Genomic DNA, 12,430 nt, shown 5'->3' with positions numbered 1-12,430 from the left:
TAATGCAAGGAACTCAAAGACTAACTACCACGTTTATTATGATCTCTAAATTTACAAAAGAATGCATCACAGGTAAAAAAACTTCCATGTTCCTAATGATATCTAAATGTAAAAAAAAACTACGTATAATTTTCCCTAACCCGTCTGACCTATATGAAATAATTTAAATGTAACTTATGTAAAACTTACCTTTCCGTTACTGCAATGTATGTCGATATTCGTATGCAGCGTGTTTCTGAACATCTCCTAGTTTCGGCAGTTGGAAACAATACGAAGACACACATATGCAACTTAGCAACAAATAGGAGAATAATGTCTACAATAAAGATTTTATCCATGTGAAATCGTGGTTGGCAATACCCTTCGTGATTTAAAAAAATGTTATATTTTTTCCACGTGTAATTTTTTCAAGCAGTAAATTTTTAATGTACATTTAAATAAAGGTCGTCCTGTCGGGCCACTTTCAGGGAATGAATAAGTTACGACTAGTGATGGGCTGACTCCCAATTTTCTCAAATCCTAATCTGGAATTCGAATACCAGAGAGTACCTCGAATATACCCCTCGAATCAGAATATAGGTGATAAATTTAAAAGATAAAATAATGTACAATAAATTTTAAATATTAAATTTGGAGTTGAAACAATTTACCTTCCTTTTAAATGGTTGTCTCACGAACTAAGTTCCCAGAATGTGTAGATATTGTAATTTTATTTATGGGGAATAGGAATATTTATTGAAGAAAAATATTAACTTAGTGAACTTTAAGGGTTATTAGCGTTGATTTTTATAATTTACTCTATTTTCTCTAAGATTTTTCTTAGATTACTGTTTCCACGAATATTGAATCTTTTGAATGCAAAGATTTGATGGTATTTGAGGATTTGAGTATTTGATTGGCCCATCCCTAGTTAAGGCCAAAAACCCTCGGTTTACATTGCCTGAAAAGTGGACAACGGTTGTTTTACGGTAAAAGAAGTTAACGCGCATGCTCGTGGCGTCTGTTTTGTGTTGCCTCTTCAGTGTGGACGCTCTCTGCCGATGGAAGACGAGAAATCACGCGTGGAACCACGGGGAGGTGAAAAGAGCTGATAGCAGGGGGAGAGGTCACGGGACCCCGCCAGTCAGTTTAGAAAACACGGTCGGCTTCCCAGGCGGCCGCGCGCTTTCACATTGCAAATAATGGCACACTTTGCGCGGCGGGCGCGGAAGGGAACGGACAGACACGCCTTTCCCCGCGCCTCCTGCCAAGACTCCCTTCTCCGGCGCTCCACAGCCGCGGTTTCCCTGCCGTGCGCCGGCCAGAGTTGCACGGCCGTGTCGATTTTTTTCCTAACCTAAATTAAAACTAAGTGTGTTTGGGAGGGGTCTGGGTTAGGGAAAGACTCTTAAGTGCGTCTTAGGCCGAAGCCTATACGCTCTAAACATGCAGGGTTTAAGCCATGCGGGAGAGGGTCGCATGCATCGTGTGCTAGGAGGGGATTGGCCCGCCATGGCAGCGATTGGCACCATGACTAACTCCTCTCACTGACTATTCTAGACTATAAACTAGATAAGTTGGGCCCAGGTAAAACCTGCATAGACACTGGGAAAACCCTGGGCACTTACGTGCGGGATGCAAAAATTCCATGCATTAATTCCATGCGGGTTGGCTACGGGAATAGAAGGATGGCTCAGGAAGAAAAGTTGGAAGAGTAGAAAATATCTACTAAGCAAGGGCGGGCACTTGGACATTTTTGTCCGTATTGGGGGTTTTGGGCATAACTGGTTGTTAGGGGGTGACTATCGTCGTTTCCCGCCAGGCTGCCGTTTCCACGGCAATTCTAAAAGTTTAATCCCGGGTTGGGCGTCTCTTCGGCTGAGGATTCGACACCGCTTGAAAATTCTGAACTGTGAAAACTGCAGAGTTGAAATAAATATATCTTAGTAGAGCAGACTTTGCTCGTGGTCGTTACGTACGACTCACCTGGATAACCAGTGATGACTAGGGACACCTGTATTTCAGAATACATTTCGTGTCAAGGTATTTCACAAAATACTGTGGCTTTTCTCCTGTGGTTATTGGCTGAGGTCGGGGAGAGGTGTCGTCCCGCTCTTGACGGGGCCAATGAGAATGTGGTCACCGTACTGTTTCACCCTCACAATTTGCCATGACTCTTAGAGAAAGGCTACAGTGTTTTGTGAAATACCTTGACATGAAATGAAATCGCGAAATACAGGTGTCCCTAGTGATGACGCAATGAGCGTTGGTGGGGAGCCTCGAGCTTAAAATCAGTGAGAGCTGTGACTGCGAGAGTTATAGACCGATTTGCGTGATTTAAAATTTGATTTGCTTGTGAGTGAGCACTGGGTGGTGCTAGTTTAGTGGAATAGTTACTAACTTTGGGTTTGGAGCCATTAATCGCACAATGCTTAAGGTTATGTTGGAGAAAAGACGGAAAGCAGAATCGCCGAGCAGAAAGCAATAAACAAATACGGAGAAGAAACGTAGGTATGGAACGAAGCAAAAGGTTGTCGAGAGAAATGAGCCAATGGCAAAACGAGCCACCGAACGAGGCGCGAAATACGCGCTCGAGCGAGCCCCAGCCGTCCGCCTCGCGAGAAGCGACGGGGAATGCAGAAAACTGTTTGTTAATGGACGTGCATATACTCTCTGATGGTTCTGATGTTGATATGGAGTCAGTTGAGCCGGTGGTTGTGAACGATGGGCAGAGTTAGTCGCAGTTTGGCGTCGCAATTTTTCTAGCGTGGCCACCAGACCGTCAAGTAAGACGTTCATTGAAATCACGTAAAAAAAAAAAAAAATCGATTTCGTTAAATTATTTTATTTTATTTCATACACAACATTCCAGTTCCGCGCGATGGAACTTCATGAAACAAATCCCTGTCGGTTGTACATAGTCAAAACGATGTGCAGTGCTTCAGGACAAAACACATGATTAACAAACTGCTTAAGATTTCTGGGAATTTTTCTGTTTAAGAAAAGCATTTAAGAATACACGAAGACGAATATGTAGTTGCGCCTCCGTATTTCGTTTATATGCTGTCTTCTAGAAGAATTGATATTGCTAAAATGCGTTTTTTTTTAATTCAGAATAATTTTTAGTCATGAATCAGCCGGCAAAGATTCTTGGAAGCACTCAAAGGATTTGCAGTATTTACATCCTTATTTCATTTCTTCTCCATATGGATGGTGTTATGCACAAATGAGTTAACCAACAAAAGGAAAAAAAAGTTATTTAAATATTTCTGTAGGTAAAATGACACTTTGAATTGAGCTAAAAATTGTTAACCTACATTCCTTGCTACTATGCCATCTTGCGACCAATCATTCAACGCACTGCCACAATACCGGTTATTGTGTGTTCAACTTTTAGCTCAATTTACTCAGTTGAAAGTGTTTGTGGGTTGAACCATTTTTACATAACACCGTCCATATTACGGTTACCAAATATCGCGGTTGTCATATCCACGGCGAGGACTGCGCGTCAGCTCAGAACCCAAGCGCGCTAGAAGCACCAGTGAGCGTCTCACCTTTGAATATATATACTGTATAGAAGTTGCTAGCCCAGGTTAAAACTTCTAATACGGTTTTGAGGTAGTTGGTTAATTCACCGCCGCAATCGCCACCATCTCTAGGGCATCGACTTGTGGTGGTCCCTGGCGGACAAGTGTCGAACTCTTCAAACACCCCTTCCCCCTCCCGTAGTACGAACTTGAGCTGCAGTGAATGATAGATGGAGGGTGCGGGGAATGACAGCGGGCGACAGGACTGCGCTCTAACGTGTAAATAACAACTAAGACGATACAGGGCGTTACGGCAGCGCACTGCAGCGGTGAAGTTCCCAAGCTGCTCATCTTACGCTTTTGAAAAACGTAGAGTAAATCCTATCCACTCGCGACTTCTATACAGTATATATATTCAAAGGTCTCACTCACTATCCCGCCTCACTTACACAAACACACCACTGACACGGAAGGATGATAAAGTCAATCATGTGATCAGGCCACGCTGTTGAAATTTTTCACCTTATATTTAAATAGAACAACTGCTATAAATCCCTCAGGAATCTTTAATAGTATATAGTCTACTTAATACCAACATGAAATTACTATAACACCTAAGTTGTGTTAAAATAATCCCCATAATTGGTTCAGTTTAGAAAAAAATACTCTTCATCCTTCCAGGTAAAGGTTTACCCTGTTCAAAACTGAACACAGAACATCTAGGCGTAGTTTCTACGAACTGCGGACAGCTCTATGTTAGTTTCAGATGAACTGTTCGTTGAAATTGAGTGATTTTTTGTTGATTTTTGTCGAGATTTTTGAATATGAATTTACACGGGTAGAGGAGCACGCATTCAATCTAATCGCCTCCTTTAAACGTCTGTATTTTTAGCCCTCCTCTATTTAGATGAAACCTCTACATTAAGCTTAGAAAAGGAATATTAAACCTTCAATTTTTTATGCGTTGATGGATAAAGGAATTACTTTATTTAGGCTACATGTATATTTTTTAATCCATATCAGCTTTTAAAAAAAAATAATTCGTTTTAATTTTGTACATATAATCTATATAATTATTAAAACTTTTAAAGAAGGCTCCTTAAAAGAGATATGAGAACAACTAGTTAGTATCAAAGTTAAATGAGATCCTTTCACCTATTTTTTCTCCCATCCCAAATTGTGATACTCTATATAATCACCCCCTCCCCCCCCCCGGGTCCATTGTTTCGTCCAATAGTTCAAAGATTCAAGCTATAACATTTTTTATATGGTTCACCATACAGCAACTTTAACCTCCTTATGAAATTTATTTTATAATCTGACATTATCTCATTTAGTTTGTTTCTCTTAATGAGCAAATTTTTGTTAAATTCGGATTAAGATTATTTAGTGATATGTGTCATTATACAAGTCTTTAATGGTCTAATTGTTTGACCGAGCGATATTATGAAAGTAAAACAAAGGAAATTACTTAACATGGAATAAATCTGTTGCACAAAAAAGTATAAACTTTATATATAAATATACATATATAAACGATACAGGAACACATGAAGTAAAAAAATAAAATATTTTTAGAACATTTAATAGCTTTAGTTTATATTTAAATATTATTTCAGATTTACTTTAAATTATTAAAATTAACGTTATTCTTTAGAAATATTATTTTAAGCTATCCCTATATTTTTTACTGAATTTATTATGTCAAAGAAAAAGTTGTAAATTTTGGAAATAAATTGTTTCGAAATAAGTTTCAAAAATACATTTTTTTTTATTTAATCAACAAAGGAAACAGCGTAAACTAAAAAAGTAATCATTAAAAAAAATTAAATAATACTTTGTTGATCTAGCAAATTATAAATAAAATAAATTATAATAAATACGGAGTTACAGCAATACTTTTTTATGTTTAACAACAGTGCGTAAGAAAATGCAACTATTCTAACTTGTAGCATTTCAAAAATATATATATTATATTAGTGTAATTTTTGTAATAATTAGTTGTAATTAGTTCAAAATGAATTTTTTTAAAACAGTTAAATAAGTGATTTTATTTAAAACAATTAAACACACCACAATAGGATGATTTCATCGCTGAAAAAATTTAATTTTAAAAGCTGAATCTTCGAAATTGTCTCCTATTAAATCACGTTTTTAATTAAAAGTTATAACGGTTTTTGTAACTTACATTTAAACTGAACTGGAATTTATTCCACTCATTCTCAAACAAAAAGCGGAAGCTGCTGTTACTGTCCCGGTGAGATCCGACAAAGCAGCCGGATATGGAAGCTAAGCTGTGTCACTGGAGCGAACGGAAACCAGTACTTCTGCTTTTTTTTATTAGTTCCCCTTTGTTTCCCAGAAAATATTTGATCATATATTTCTTACGTACTTTAGATTAAATGTTTCAATTTAAAGGTCAGACATACTTCGTTTTATTTCATAGATACTATTTAAAACTTTTCATAAATGTTCAAGAGAAACAAGGTGGAATGTACCTGTAGTTATTTCAGATTCCAATTATTTGTTAGATTTTCATATGAAATTTTATCACCCCTCGGTTCTAAAAACGAGACCAGAAAATTAATAAATGGTTAAAAAATTTTTAAAAGAATGATTATTTTGCTAACAAAGAGTCCATCATTTAATTGTTACCTAAAATGGCTTCATTAGGCCTACATGATAACAAACAAGTTGATAAATGTCGTTAACTTTTAAAACTTAAAAAGTTGTCGACCTGTGATGTTGAGTTTTATGATCTTACATATCTTCATTGGGAGATATATCAAAACCACGAAAACGATTTTAATATATGAAAGTTGTTGCTAAAATGTTAGTTAGTCGGTTGCAACGTAGACTCTGCGCAAGCGTTTACGCAAGTAGGAAATACTTCGTCAGACTTCAAGTAGCACGCAACGTATTTGTTTGAGGTTTCGTCATTTTTCACTGCTAGGGGGAGATTAACTCAATCATGTTTATTATTTCTAATATTTTTAGTGACAGACAAGTGGTTCATAGATAGATAGCTTTTTAAGTATATTTGAAAAAATTTGAAAGCCTGCAACAAGACAATCTTCTTTCATTAAACTTTGTATAAAATGTAAAACTAGTAGTTACATAATCACGGTTCAAGTGACGTGAATCTAATTGACGATCATGTAAAATGCCATATTTTTCCAAACTTTTAAACCTTTTAGAACTGTTATGCTAAATATAACTAGACATTATAAAAGGCTGTCGAGGGAAAGTATTACAGCTTGTCAGACTTAGACACAGTTTGTTAACTTTATAAAATAGCTCCTTTTATTACTGGCTGCAACTAGCGAGAGTTGCTTTCTCGCCTTTTACTTCGCCAATGAAAAGTCTGCAAATTGTTAATGTAGGTATTACTAAACGCCTATGATTCGCCAGTAAATATGTATACCATGCTAAACATTCTCCTAACAACATAAATTAGAAAATAAAATAAATTGTAGTTATTTTGAATTTTTGCAAAAAAAATACATTTTTTTCTAATTGACATTAGTTGTAAATAATCTTACAAAGACACACATGTTATAACTATCATAAAAAAGCAAATAAGTACTTAAAAAATTATAACATATAATATCATTAATGAGCTCTATCATAATTTGGAAACTCACAACTTATAACTTCCATAGCTCAGAAACACATTACTTAGAACCACCACAAGTCAAAAACATGTTACTTAGAACTATCCTAAGCGATAAACAAATAATTTAGAACTTGCACGAATTAGAGTAGCCTCCAAGTTGTGTGTTTCAAGTTATGACGGCACCGGTAAAAACCTCTTCCAATATTTATTTCTGTTATTTAACTTTTCATTGTTAGTTAAACATAAAGCGATATGTATTTTTACTAGTCTTTAAATTACTTAAGTGTTCTAGCACAAGCCTACAAAACGTTTTTAATGATAATGCCGTTTCTTTATCTTCAAGTTCTCGATGCTTGCATGTATTCATATTTCTCTTCCAGTTATACTTGTCGTGGTTCAACTTCCAGTGCCTACTTATAAGTATGTACTTGCCGCGAAATCGGACACAGCCTTGGCTGTCGGAACCACACTGCGCTGAGTGAATTCGGGTTATTTTTTGTTATTTTAATATTGATTAGCTTTAAATCACTGGCTGCCATCACATATTAACTCCTGCCCGGATTGCAAACGATTGACTGTTACTAAATTTTTTTATAACTGAGTTATTGTCCTCCAGGGTGTATGGAACTACGCAAATACCAAATAACCAGTGATTATTCTTTTTAGATGTATAAATAATTGTATACATTTGGCAGCGTATTCAAATAACACGCTATTTGCTGGTACTAGTTATACACTGTTAAAATTTCTTAAATTTACGAAGGACAGCTATTACAAATTATACAGAGATCTTTTTTAATTTAACGTAGGCCTATATGATCACGAGTATGCAGTTACTTAAATTTTTTTTTACTTGGAGAATAACTCACAATAACAATCTTGTACTATTAACACCTTTAAAACTGATATTCTTCCCACATGTTTTGAAGTTATACTTCTAATGCGACTTCCAACAAGGTTGCGTTACACGTTTAACGCTCCTGGGGAGGGGGAATAGAAAGAGAAAGACCGAGAATCAATGCTATTGCAAGGAACTAAGTAGAGAGTAAGAAAAAAATAACTTATGACAGTTTGTAGTGTCGCCATATTTGTTTCAATTTTCAATACCCTTTTTTTATATTACAATTTGAATTGCAGAAAAAAATAATGTTTCATAGACACATAAATAGTGAGTGTGTGTAATTTCTCTATGTCCACGAGGTCTCGCCGCGTCAATTTTCTCCTTGGGGCGAACCCGTCCGCTTAATTAAATAAACAGCTTTTATAGGTCTCCTCTCTCTCTCTCTCTCTGAAAATCAATCTATGAATCGTTACAAATTTATTTCCTTTGTTTTTTTAGTTTGATTTGATACAATATGATTTCACTAAAAGTCAATTTCTACCCCTTCCTATTTTCATTTCCACATTACGAAGTTTCACTTCTTCCGCGCGGAGGGACTCCACGCACTATTTTTGCATGCAATTATAAACTATTTTTTAATGATGCCAAAGAAGTATATCTTCTCACGCGCTTACCTAAGTACACACACCCAATTTTTTTTTTTTTTTTTACCCTCTTTACGACGTAATACAGGATACGGAAGTCGGGATACAAGACGCAGTTTCCACGAAGGCCTTCGTTTATTTCAGGTTAATTCATTGCGGGGAAGTATGTAAATTTACTGTTCTTTTAACAGAGTGGGTCTAGCAGAAGACTCATCCTGTGATGGAGGAGCTGACCAGAACAATAGTGACAATATCAACCTGTCCGCTCTTGGACTGTCCAAGTGTCAAGTCACCAACTACCGGCCTATGCGAAGACAACAATGAGGCCATCCAGGCTGTCACTTTCTGGTGACACGTCACATAACGGCCCAAAAACTTTAGGTGTGTTTACTGCGGCTTAGTACCAAGGAAGTTTGTGCGCGAAACGAACAAATTTAAAGGGGGTTGCCACGTCTGAAATGTAATACATAGTAACTATGGGCGAAACAGATTTTTTTTTTAAGCTAATTGTTGCGCTATATTGGCTAGACGCCCAAAACATGGCTGAAGTGTACCTACAGTTTGCATTGTGGAAAAAGTTTTAAATCACTGTAATTTTTTTATAGAAGTGACTGCATGTTTAAAAAGAAAAATTCTAATTCCTATTCATAATTCCGCAATGTTTTGGGCGTTATAATAACTTATGGCGGTGACTAGGTTAAAAAGTAACTTCAATAACACCACAGCATGCCCTCTCCTGACATTTCCTAACATTGTGCAAAATAAAATCTCTTCTGGGCTACACGAAACCTGACAATATCTTTATTGAAACCGAACATAATTCAATGCCGTGAGCACCCATTTGTAACACAGTTTTGTTAAGAAAACTATAGCTTAGTTTGATACGTTTTTAATTTCGATAAGTAATTTCCCGCTTAACTGAAAATCATGAGCAAAGTTACGTTTTAAAATCATTGAAAAATTCAACGTAATTGATATTAAAAAAAAATAATTATCGAAAGTCTAAATTACCAGAGTCGTTTTCTTCAATTCAGACGGGAATAAAGAACACTGTTAAGTACGAGTATCTTATAAAACTTAAAGTTATTTAAATAGTATTTGGATTAACCAGTTCACTCGGAGCAAAACGTTTATCATGGAATTACCTACTTCTACATACCTAAATTTGCTATTAGTTTGATTTTGAATACTTGAACATAATAAGTTCCCATTTAATGATAGCCTATTAGGATTTACGGTCTTATATTGTTGATAAAATGATTAAGATCATTGCGGATGCGATTACAGGTGGAAGCCTGCGCGAGCGGAATAGAACGCGCCGGACGAGTAATTAGAAAGTGGAGAACAAAGAAAGCAAGCTTTCTTCTGCGGCTCCGTGCCGTGGTGGGACGACGAAGTGTAAGTCCAGGACCTCCCAATCGCCAATCATTGCAGAGAAGAGTAGGTCCACTCTCCGTCAGAACTGGTGCACCAGAAAAAGAAGTCTGTACTTTTGCAAGAGATTCCTTTGGAAACCAGTTACCAAGATAAAGTTTGTAATACTACAAGGAAGATATTGTAACGTTGTACAATATATGGCTATGATTAGTTTTGCATATATGAAAAGCGTTTTCCGAGCTAATATTGAGTATTTCTTACGACATACTTCGTTTTAGTTTGTAGATACTATTTAAAACTTTTCATAAATGTTCAAGAGAAAAAGGGCGGAATGCACCTGTAATTATTTCAGATTTCAAATATTTGTTAGATTTTTATGTAAAATTTTAGCACCCCTTGGTTCTAAAAACGAGACCAGAAAATTAATAAAAGGTTAAATTTCTTTTAAAAGAATTATTATTTTGCTAACAAATAGTCCATCATTTTATTAATTTCTAAAATGGCTTCATTACATGAGAAAAAACAAGTTGATATGTCGTGAAAATTCAAAACTTAAAAAGTTGTCTACCTGTGATGTTGAGTATTATGATATTACATATCTTCTTTGGGAGATATAACAAAACAAAAACACGAAAACGGTTTTAATAGATTAAAGTTGTATATTTTGACTGATTTTTCATTGAAGCATAATTTTTTAAACCATGAAAAATAAAATAGAATATTTAACCATTTGACTTTTATTTTTTTTATTTTTTTGTATCAAAGCTATTTAGGGAACGGTTTACAAATAAGTGTTGCTAATTTTGTAAAGTTACGTTAAATATATTTTCTAATTACAAATTATTCTTGAAAAGCATAAAATGATAATTATTTTTCAAGTAAATATTAAGTAATGACCTGATATGTGTAAAACTCACTTAGAGCACAGCTTCATCCAACAATTATGATTGTAGGGATTTTGTTAGTTTCAGATTTTAACAACACATAATTTGAAAATGTGTTATTAGAAGTAAAACTGTAAGTATTAGTTACCACTTTATCCACATGTAAACATCGAAAATGAATTACTAGTGGCTGACCACAATTAAGTTGGTCAGAATGGGCGTATCTGCCGGCAAAATCTATAGGTACTGCCGTCAAACAAATTTCAATTATATATGGTATTTGACGAGGTAATGTCTTTAAGCAGAAAACTGGAGCAAAAATTTGTGATCTTACATAGAGATTCTTTACGGACTATTTGCTAAAATATTTCATTAAAAATTTCTTATAAGTTGTTTCAAAAGTTTATGCAGTCTTATAAAGATAATAATAAATATGGATTTCCAGCATAGAACAACGTTGGATGTCCCATAATTATGTGTTAATAAATGTACATTATTAAATATGTAGCCTTACAATAAAATATTTTCGTAACAAGTGTTTAAAAAAAAGTATGACTATGCATTCGCATGGTCGTGGTACGACGCATGCAAATCCGAACTATGTAGTGATCAAAAGAGTAATTAAGGGACTGAGGTGTACAACGTAATATGTTTTGAAATATTCATGTAAACATACAGATATTTGTAAATATGTACATTTACATGAAAACAATTCTATTACTACATAATAATGTTCGCAGTAATACTAGGTTCGGATTCTTACCCGGGAATTCATGCTTTGTGTTGTCCCAGTACCTCCAAAGTTATTTGTAAACCGTTCCCTAAATAGCTTTGATACAAAAAAATAAAAAAAATAAAAGTCAAATGGTTAAATATTCTATTTTATTTTTCATGGTTTAAAAAATTATGCTTCAATGAAAAATCAGTCAAAATATACAACTTTAATCTATTAAAACCGTTTTCGTGTTTTTGTTGTGTTATATCTCCCAATTTAGTTTTTTCGTCAACACAAATTATTTTTTCCCTATCCACACAAACAAATATTTTGTTACGTCAGCAAAATCTTTTTATAATATCCACAAAATAGCTCTTAATTGGCAGCAAAACTTTGCATCTAAAAAATATGGAGGTGTTGATAGTAAAATTATATCGGTGGCACAAATAAATATTTAGCAGGATGTATATCGTCAGAATATTTTGAACAGCCTCATAACCTATTAATTTTTCAGTGAACCTAAATACAATTTAAAATTTTCAATGTTGCAATTTAATGTTTCACATAACTTCATAATTTGTATGTTTAACTAGTAAATAGTCGTTTCTTGCGGTTCCTATTGTATAAATTCCCCATATACCTCCACGTAACGTCGTCTCACATTTGTTGTATCGTTTTTATGTCATATGAGGACCCCCATTATTAAAAGGAATACCCTGCAAGGACTAACTTAATTACAGTAGCGAGTGTACTGCAAGAGGTACAGACCAATATTTAGTTTTAATGACATAAAAAATGCAGTTTGGTAATACATATAGGCCTATAGTGTACTCTTCCTATTATAAAT

This window comes from Bacillus rossius, assembly GCF_032445375.1.
Source record: "Bacillus rossius redtenbacheri isolate Brsri chromosome 4 unlocalized genomic scaffold, Brsri_v3 Brsri_v3_scf4_1, whole genome shotgun sequence".
Classification (NCBI taxonomy): Eukaryota; Metazoa; Arthropoda; class Insecta; order Phasmatodea; family Bacillidae; genus Bacillus; species Bacillus rossius.
This window is presented reverse-complemented; position numbering follows the sequence as displayed.